Source organism: Dioscorea cayenensis, chromosome 9, assembly GCF_009730915.1.
Source record: "Dioscorea cayenensis subsp. rotundata cultivar TDr96_F1 chromosome 9, TDr96_F1_v2_PseudoChromosome.rev07_lg8_w22 25.fasta, whole genome shotgun sequence".
Classification (NCBI taxonomy): Eukaryota; Viridiplantae; Streptophyta; class Magnoliopsida; order Dioscoreales; family Dioscoreaceae; genus Dioscorea; species Dioscorea cayenensis.
This window is the reverse complement of record NC_052479.1, coordinates 16,091,613-16,100,599: the sequence shown is the minus strand read 5'-3', so window position 1 is coordinate 16,100,599 and position 8,987 is coordinate 16,091,613. Positions and strand designations below refer to the sequence as shown.

Genomic DNA, 8,987 nt, shown 5'->3' with positions numbered 1-8,987 from the left:
GACAGGGATTTCGTACAATGACATTGTACAATAATTTTTTTTTAAAAAGGGATGTAGCACAGCTTGGTAGCTCCTTTGATTGGGGTCAAAAATAGAACTAAGGTTAAAATCCTGTCAACCCTACCCATTACTTATCCTATGGGTAGTAACGAGGGCTCAATTAAGATCGATTCAAATTGGACAAAATTTCTTGTTTTCTTATACAACAATATGCATGTCGTACAAAAATCATCCTTTTCTTTACAATTTGATCTCCTGTTGTAAGAAAGTGCTTTTAGTTCAGTTCGGTAGAACGTGGGTCTCCAAAACCCGATGTTGTAGGTTCAAATCCTACAGAGCGTGATTTCGTTTATGTTATGTCGAATCACAATAAAAAAAACTTAACTTAACAAAGTTAAATTACAATTAAACTTTTACCTATGCTACAAGGTCAATTCGATAAAAAAAAGAAAGATTACTCAATAAAATAAAAGGTCCAACTCGATCACCGCTGTCAGATTGTAAATATGCGCTACTGAATAATCCCGCCAAAGTAATAGGAATTAGACCTAAGACGTATTCAAAATATAAAAACTCAAATTTTTTTACTAATATTGAACTACTTGACTTTTAGTATTATATTATAGTATGACCAACCAATTACTTGAATCAAAAATAAAAGGATCACTTTTAACCCTAAATTAAAGGGCTTTTTATTATTTAACATTATATAGTTATTTATAATAAAATAATTATTTGCAGATAATATATAATGAATTATTTTTTTCCCATTGATTCACACTTCACCATAATCTCTATTACGAAGCCAATAATGGAACCCTTTTTGAGGTTTGGAATTTTCTATTGGTCTATTGAATAACATTGACAAGGTCCCCTTTGCGATATCCCGCAAGTGCACGGGTTTGTGGAAAGTAATAATCCCGGATGAGCGAGTATCGAATCCACCGAATAGGGAATAAAAAAACACTTAATCGGCTTCTAGCTATGTGAAAGATTAGTAGTGATAAGTGCGACAATGATTCAATTCTCAAAAGTAAAAACAACAAGTAAGAGAGTACGAGTAAAGAGTGAGGTAAGGCAATTGATAAAGATGGGGTACTCGGATAATTCTCCGCCTAGGACAATCGTTTCAAGTGCGAGAACCCTCTATTATGCTTCCTAATCAATGCAATGGTGAGTCATGAAAATCCTTAAATACATAGTCCTAAATCTAAGGTCAACTATGCCTAACTCTATACATGTCGCGGAGGAGAGATTAGATAACCTCTCAACCTCACACTCGTATAGAGTTGCAATGAGCTCTAGGGATTCCAAGTGATAAATCTCTTCCTAATTATAGATTTAACTCTTTGGTCTAGGTGGAAGGTCCCTAACCACAATTAAGCCCTAGATACTAAGATCATCTCAACACTTCACTCCATTGTACACGCAACTAAGCCCCAGCGAAGGGTCATTTCTTAGACCATTCACTCTATTATAGCCGCAAAGAACTTGAGGAACGGAGGTAGAATCTATCACGTCGGAGGGGAAAGGGGACGCTCCTGTACCTCTCGACTCACCCTCTCAACCCTCTCCAACCCTCTCCAACCTAGCTTTGTCTAACGCTCGTGGTGTGTCACTCACTCACAAGGTTACCAACAAGAACTCTCATCCCTAGTGTCACTCTAAGGGAAATATTCATACAATCAAGCATTCAAGGTTGGAACTCACAATAAACATCAATTAATTGAAAGCATAATAAAGAGATTCAATGAAACAAATACATCCTAGGGTTCACAAATACCAGAGTACCCACTAGGGGCTTAGCTCTCCATGGAGCTAAGTACAATCAAAGAAATAGAATGTAAAAGCATTGAATCCATAGAGAAACCCCCTTGATAGTCGTGTTGATAGTCTTGTGGAAAGTCCTCTACTTGTCGTCCAAAGATTCCCTTGTCCAGTATAGGATACGCCTCGACGGAAGCTTCCCTATCAACCTTCTTCCTAAGGAATGACGATGTCAGATCCCTAGAACCTCTCCAAAACCTTAGCCAATACCTCTCAAAATCATAGTCCGAAAATCCCTCTCAAGTTGGGGAAAAAGATGGAGAAAAAAATGATGAAATCGGGTTGAATCGGCTTTTAAATAGGGCTGGAATCTAGGCACCACACGGCCTCGTGGATTTTTACACACGCCCATGTGAAATTTCCACACGGCCGTGTCTAATTTCCACATACCCGTGGATTCTCCTCAATTTTATTTTTCTCCGGCCACGTGAACAGCTGTCGCTACACTACTTTCGCTATAGTGTTCTGCCACAAGCATCCGCCCTAAAAATACTTCCCCGAGTCCATACTTTCATCGAGGTGACGCAAACAGGCACACGTCACGCTCGTGGATCACTTTGCTTCTTTAATGACGTGACAAGTTGGTGGAGATCTTGTTCTATGTGCATAAGTCGGAATGCTTGAGTGCGACTACCCTTGTGCCCCTCCAAATGGTTGTGCTAACTCAAATACGAGGAGGTTGGCACACACTCTAGCATCTCGCACCCTGACTCTATGTCTTCGCTTGAACCTTTAGCAAGATTTCCTCCAAAAAAATCGGTGCATTATGATCAACATTGGCTTCTTTTCCTTCTGACTCGGGCCTCACAACCCTATCTCGCATAAGAGTAACATAAAAACACACATATTTGTGTAAAAACCCGAGAAGAGTAATGCTCAACATAAGGAAAGAATGCTTCACATTAATAACACACAAGCACTTATCAAACATACAGTTATGCACAGACAAGAAAGAAAAAAGAGTATAAAGGAATTATATAGCGCTTTCGGATACCGCCTTTGATCGTGCGTGAGGAAGTATAGCTATACTGATTCAAGATACTCTAAAGACACCCCTTTAGTATAGTAAGAAATTTTTTATCTCACAAACAAAGATGAAATATCGCTTGTTTTCTATTTACCCGATCCCATCTTTCATGTGAATCGATTCCCCTTTTTATCAGAAAAGAATTTTTTTGAGCTCAACATGTCTAGAAGCATGGGAGAACGCTTTCTTTTGCTGATATTATTACCAAGATTGATCATCGGGTCATTTTTCGCATTCAATCTTTCATCCACCGCCTAGGTGGCATATCTTCCAAAAATACATACCATACTCCTGATTTGCTCTATGCCCCGATTCCTCCAAGGCATCTTTTTGCTTTTGGTCCATACAAGGCGAGGGCTCTCTTTGTTTAAGGCAAAGGAAATATGTTTCCATAAAGCCTTTTTAAGTTAAGAAATTTTTTCATATGAAGGGGAATTTGAAAGCCATCTCTTAAAAGAGAGTTCGTTTTAACACCTTTCTTTACAAGAGAAACAATAAAGCAAGCTGAGGGATAAAGTAGAGATAGAGCTTTTCAAGGGCGGAATAAAGATTTCATGATGTGCATGTGATGTGTGCTAAGTTTATGTTAGTGCATAGTATAGAATACAACATTGGAGGCCTTTTACCTTTGACTGTGAGCAATCAAAATTTACTATTTTAATTTAAGTAGGTAGTGGGGAATAGGGCACAATCTATCCCGTGGAGAAAGCCTTTGATTTGAAGAAAACCGCTTAGATATGTATTTATAGTTAGCTCTTATCAAGCTTTTTAAAAATACCCTATAGCAAGCCTATTTTTGAAGAAGTCTTTCAGAAGGGTGGAGTATCTCCACTCTATCGAATAAGGTAGTAGTAGGGAGAGCGGGTGTTCTAGGTCAACAGATTATAGGGCTAGTCTGTGAGTAAGCAATTTTGAGCACTGTGCCCATGGATCCAATTTCGCTACCGCTATTATCCATTCAGCTTGGTAGTATTGAGACTCTTAGTGCCCCTATAGCCTATTCGAGCCCAGAAAACTATATGTATCAAAACCTGTTGAAAGCTCGACGTTAAAAGGACACCAATCGCCTACTACTTCAAAAAATCTAGAAACGGCCTTAGTGTCGCACTCATCCACTTTGCTCCTCCAGATTAAATTTTTTCATAACCTCGCACCGTGTTAGAAATTTCAACCTTCGAATCGCAAGCTAGTATGACCGATCACTCTATCAAACTCGAACTTTCATGCGATAGAAGTAGCAAGTTGCTTTCAACCCCGTGACTCAAACTCTAAGAAGGCGCTACTCTGGGCGAGATCTACTTTGTTATCTTGGCTACTTTATTCGCATGGCCGAGAGAGTGAAGCAACTTGGGATCGTAAATGGATTCGGGTACCATTCTGATCGTTTCTTTCATGATCTTATCTACATGACGCCAGAAAAACTCGTGATTGGTGTGGAGGGAGGATCCGCTTATGAAATAGTTCAAGAGAGACTCAGATCATTTCCTTACTTCTTCGCTCTTTTCAAATTCATTCACTTCGACGGGTCGGGTTCTCGAACGCCTCATAACGCCATCTTCTTCAACCAACTTCCACCGCCATTTTACACCGAGGGGCCTCGCTCGCCCACTAAAGAATTGCTTTATACACTAAACAAACTCGCTATATATGCTTACTTGCTCTCCCGTGATGTGACTTTTTCAATTCTCGAGTAACTAAACGGACCATAAAAAGAGATCGAGAGAGCAATGCTTTCAGGTCCTTAATAGTATGAATCGGAATGCACCATTTCTCTCCCTAACGCCTTTTGCTATTTTTTCCGCTCATCGCTATGCCTTTATGCTGTCGAATGAGAAGAGAAGTAGTGTGGACTTTTAGCTTTTTGTCGAAAAATCTTTCAATGGACAGTTGAAGCACCTCATTGGAACCTATTGACCTATTCTTCCCTTTCCAACCAAGAGTAAGCCATTTCTAGTTATCTTTACTATAATATTAAATATTCTAGTTTAGGCCCTCACTGATGAGCACCACACACGCCAGCGTCTACCTCTTCCATGACTTGCCGAGCTTCTTTATGTCTATACGAGAGGCCGATTAGGAAGAGTTGATCAATGGATCTCTGGTAGAGGATGTTGTTGATGTAAGCATATCGAACAGCACGCCTCTTTATCTCCATCCTATTGGGAGCTTCATCGGGCAACCTCCCGTTTCTAAGATTTTCTATAATATAAAAGGCTCTCGCAAGTCCGCATCTTTTTCAGGATCGTGTGGACCCTCAATTTCATTTACCACCTCGACGGGATTCGCCGAGTAAACACGGGTCCCTCAGCCCGAAAACAAAATCTAACATTATTATCTTAAGAAATGGACAGAGGCGCACCAGCCTCAGAGATCTAGAAAGAAAAAGAATCAAGGGCATGCCCCGACCCGAGCTACTAGGCTAGGGACCAGAGGAGAGGAACTCTTTCAAGCAAGGATGTCATGACCCTCGCACTCGAGACCAATTGAAAGATATAGGAATGAATGAATCCAATGTAATCTATACCTTGTTTTTGGGCTGAATAATGTGACAGCTTTCGACTTCCATCAGCTGACTTCTATCGCTTTCTGCTTTATTCCGTTTAGGGAATGGAATATTTCATTCGATTTCAGAAATATGTAAACCCCCACACTCGCCTAAAAAGCTCCTATCACTTCTTGCCGGCTCTAGTGATCAAATCTAGTTTTTGAGTTGCCGGTGCGAATACCTTTTCTTTGCTTTGTTGAATAATTAGCTCATGCCTTGTTGCTTGTTGTGCCCTGGCCGTGCTCGCCGCGAATCCCTGCTCCTTCCTCCAAGATGGAAGTTTCGCCTCGGAAAAGGGATTGATCTTTAGGAAAACCCCGTTGGAACCATCTTTTGGCCATAATAAATAGGGACCAAGAGTGTCTCATTCTCGGAGTGGTCTCACTCACCTCTTCATAAGGTGTGGTTCTCTCCCCTGAATCTTCTTGAAGAGAAAGATAGGCCCACTAGCATGGTTTAGTCAATTTAACGTCCAACGACATCAGATCTTAATCACTAAACCCCATGGATGCACAAGCCTTACACATACACTCACCTATACTATCTAAGATAGCACCTATACGATCATTAGCATGATAGCCCGTAAGAGGTAGAGTATTTTGCTTTTAGATTTCTTTCTTTATAAGTCTTTGAGAATTAAACTCCTTTTCCGTGTCTATACTATTTTTCTACTTGAGGAACTTCCCGATTGCTCGTAGTAGTACGCCTCGGCTAGTGTAGAAATGATACCGATCGTGAATGAGCGAGTCATTCCGTACTATGATTCTCCCTACTTCATATGTGGGCTTTCACTCGGGCTAAGCTAATCATTGATGCTCCAAACTAAGACACTTTTTTTCGTTATCCCGAAATCGACACATACTGATATAGGATGTTGAGTTTGCTTTATCCCCTGACGATACCCTATTTGTATCATCCTTTGTTTCGACCAACTATGCAACATTCTCACTTCGATATCTCCGGTGTTGTCACCAAAAACCTTCCCCGATTGACGAAAGTCCCGCCATCGACACTTGAAAAAGCAACTTTCAAGGTCTCTTCGCCTGGTGAATCACTTGAGCCCCTAAGACATTTTCGGTGCCATGGAGCTAGACCAGTGAGCTATTACGCTTTCTTCAAAGGATTGCTACTTCCAATCCCACCTCCCCGGGTTGTCATCGCCGATCACTTTCTTTTCCACTAAGTTCTTGCTTAGGGACCTTAGCGCACGTATCCGGGTTGTTTCCTCTTGACTTTCGATCTTAGCACCCAATCACCTGTCTCAGCATAAACAAAGACGGCCTCAGATTCGTAGTATCCTTGGGGTTGGTCAAGCAAAATGGAGGCCACCCTAGCCCATTGAGTGCTCTACCGGGCCATCAACATCATACGCCTCATCGAAATAGATTTCATGGAAAACAAGCTATATCCGAGCTTGGTCTGCCCTTTCTCACCCTCGAGCCACAAGTCATCCCTCAGTATTTTTGCCACATACGTGGGTCTCGGGTCATCCAAGACATGTTAGAGCCTCTTCAACCCGCCATGGCTAGATTGATCGGTTTTGGGTCAAATAGGAAGAACTAGAATCTTCCACCTCTGGAAAGTGCCTACACCTAATGGGTTAAGCTGCTGTTCCCATTTCCTCGCTGACCCATCATGCGAAAGGTACGCAATTAGAGTGAGTGCGCCTCAGGCTCCGCCTCCTTCGATCGATTGTTCACATCGGATATCGTGATCTCTATTTCACTCGGCTGGGGGTTCTTGAGGAATACTTAGGCTTAGAAGGTGGTCCCCCTTTCTCACGTAAAAGCGATCATCATTCGAACATGCTGTGTTTTACAGGGAATGATCGAACCATGGGAACGAATTCACTGTGGCTTTTCATCTTCTTTGGTCTTGATAAAGATGTATACGATAAGTCATACGCCTTGGGTTACAGAGGTGCTGAATTCTGCTCCTTCTTCCATATCATAACCTAATTCATCTACAAGATTCTGGTTCGGGGTAAGCCCTGGCAGTTCTTCATAACCTTCCTCTTCAACGGGATATTCATCTTGCTTGATTGGAGCCCCTCACGCCTTTTGGTCGGCTTGAGTCTTAGATCGCCTCTTTGACCTCGATAACTAGTATTGCCTCCCCCGCCCCATCTCTATCACGGGTCCCTTCTTTTGTAACATTTAATAAGGTCTCTCCTGGCCAACACTTATTAAAGCCTCTCTATCATAGAATTCGCCTTCGGGTCAACCCATGGCTTCTATGAGCAAGGCGCAGGAAAGGAGGCTCGAGGGCTTGTTAAGGAAAAACGGCAAGGGTCACTGAAGGGGAAAACAAAAGGTCTTTTATGGTTCCCCTTCAGGGGGTGCTTGTGGGGTGTGCCAGAAAAGCTTCTCATAGAAATATAAAAATGTATCACCCACTTCCAATAATCCGGCCCCGAACCTTTGGGTAGGCTCGTAATCAACAACCATAGCTACACTGAGTACATGAGAATTCTCGGTATGGTCATTCGGGAAGCTCCCTCCGGGAAGACCTCCATACAATTCTTGTAGAGCTCGGAGAAGCCGCCTCACGGTAAAGCACCGTATCCATATAATCGCTGCCACCCTACTTCCACCATCCATTCCAAGTTTAGGGGACCCAGTGTTATAGTATACCGATAAAAGAGTCGATAAAGGGATGAGCGGAAGAGGTCGCTCCATCGGACGCTGTTCAACAAGCGGAGACTCTTGCAAATATCCGGAGTAAGAAATCCCCAAGTTAGCATATTATGGGGGCCATCAAGCACATCGGCAAGAATCAAGGAGGATCTCATTCTTGCATAGCTCAGGTCAGAGCAACGTCCCATTGGATGTTCAACAGGCAATCTCACGGTCAGGCATGAGCAATGTTTCATTGTATACTCCCGCAGGTCAGAAGGTGATGGAGGAAAGAGGGGGACACTGGGCGGGATCTTTCAGCAGCGAATTCCCCATACAGATAGAGGCGCCTATAAAAAGGCATTTAGAAGGCTTCGGGATCGAGGTCTCATTAGCCGAAGAAGACCTAGGCTAATCCACGTGGCCTCTTTGATGAACGCCAGCGATGTAGACATAGTAAATCGGGTCCGCGGGCATCGCGATAAGTCCTATGTCATACTACAAAAGCCGTGACAACCATTGCCAAGTCTCGAACGATTGTCGACTCACCGTGATTCACTCGGGTCTCGCTATATTCACCCCAGCACACAAGCAGAAATCTTCGGCGTTGAATATAATCCCAAAGTACCCCAAACACTCAAATTCAAATATAGTAAATCAAGAAGGTAGTAAGACCCTTTGCAGAGTTCCCAAACAAAGATAGAGCATGGGAAGCTCGTGACCCGGTCAAGACCCGAATAAGGACGTGAGAACTCAACTACATTTAATTTAATAAGTAGTTGTCTTTTTTTCTATTAGTTTAGTTGCGTAATGTATTTTATATGAGATTAGTTGAGTAGGCTTGCTGCTAGTTGTTTGATATAGGATAGCTAGTTGTAGGGCTTTCAATAAACTCAAGGCTTGGCTTTGCTATCACTCATTACTTGTATTGTAATCCTAGTCTTGTGAGTCTGGCCTTCCATGCCTCTTTAGT

The 8,987-nt window shown here is 42.2% G+C and overlaps 1 non-coding gene and 1 pseudogene across 1 annotated transcript; both read left to right on the top strand.

Moving 5' to 3' along the window:
* The first annotated feature begins 268 nt into the window (after positions 1 to 268).
* TRNAW-CCA lies at positions 269 to 342 on the top strand. Its single transcript has one exon. It is a non-coding gene; the product is annotated as a tRNA-Trp (tRNA).
* Positions 343 to 7,204: 6,862 nt separating this feature from the next.
* On the top strand, positions 7,205 to 8,717 carry LOC120268525 (annotated as a pseudogene).
* The last annotated feature ends 270 nt before the right edge of the window (positions 8,718 to 8,987 follow it).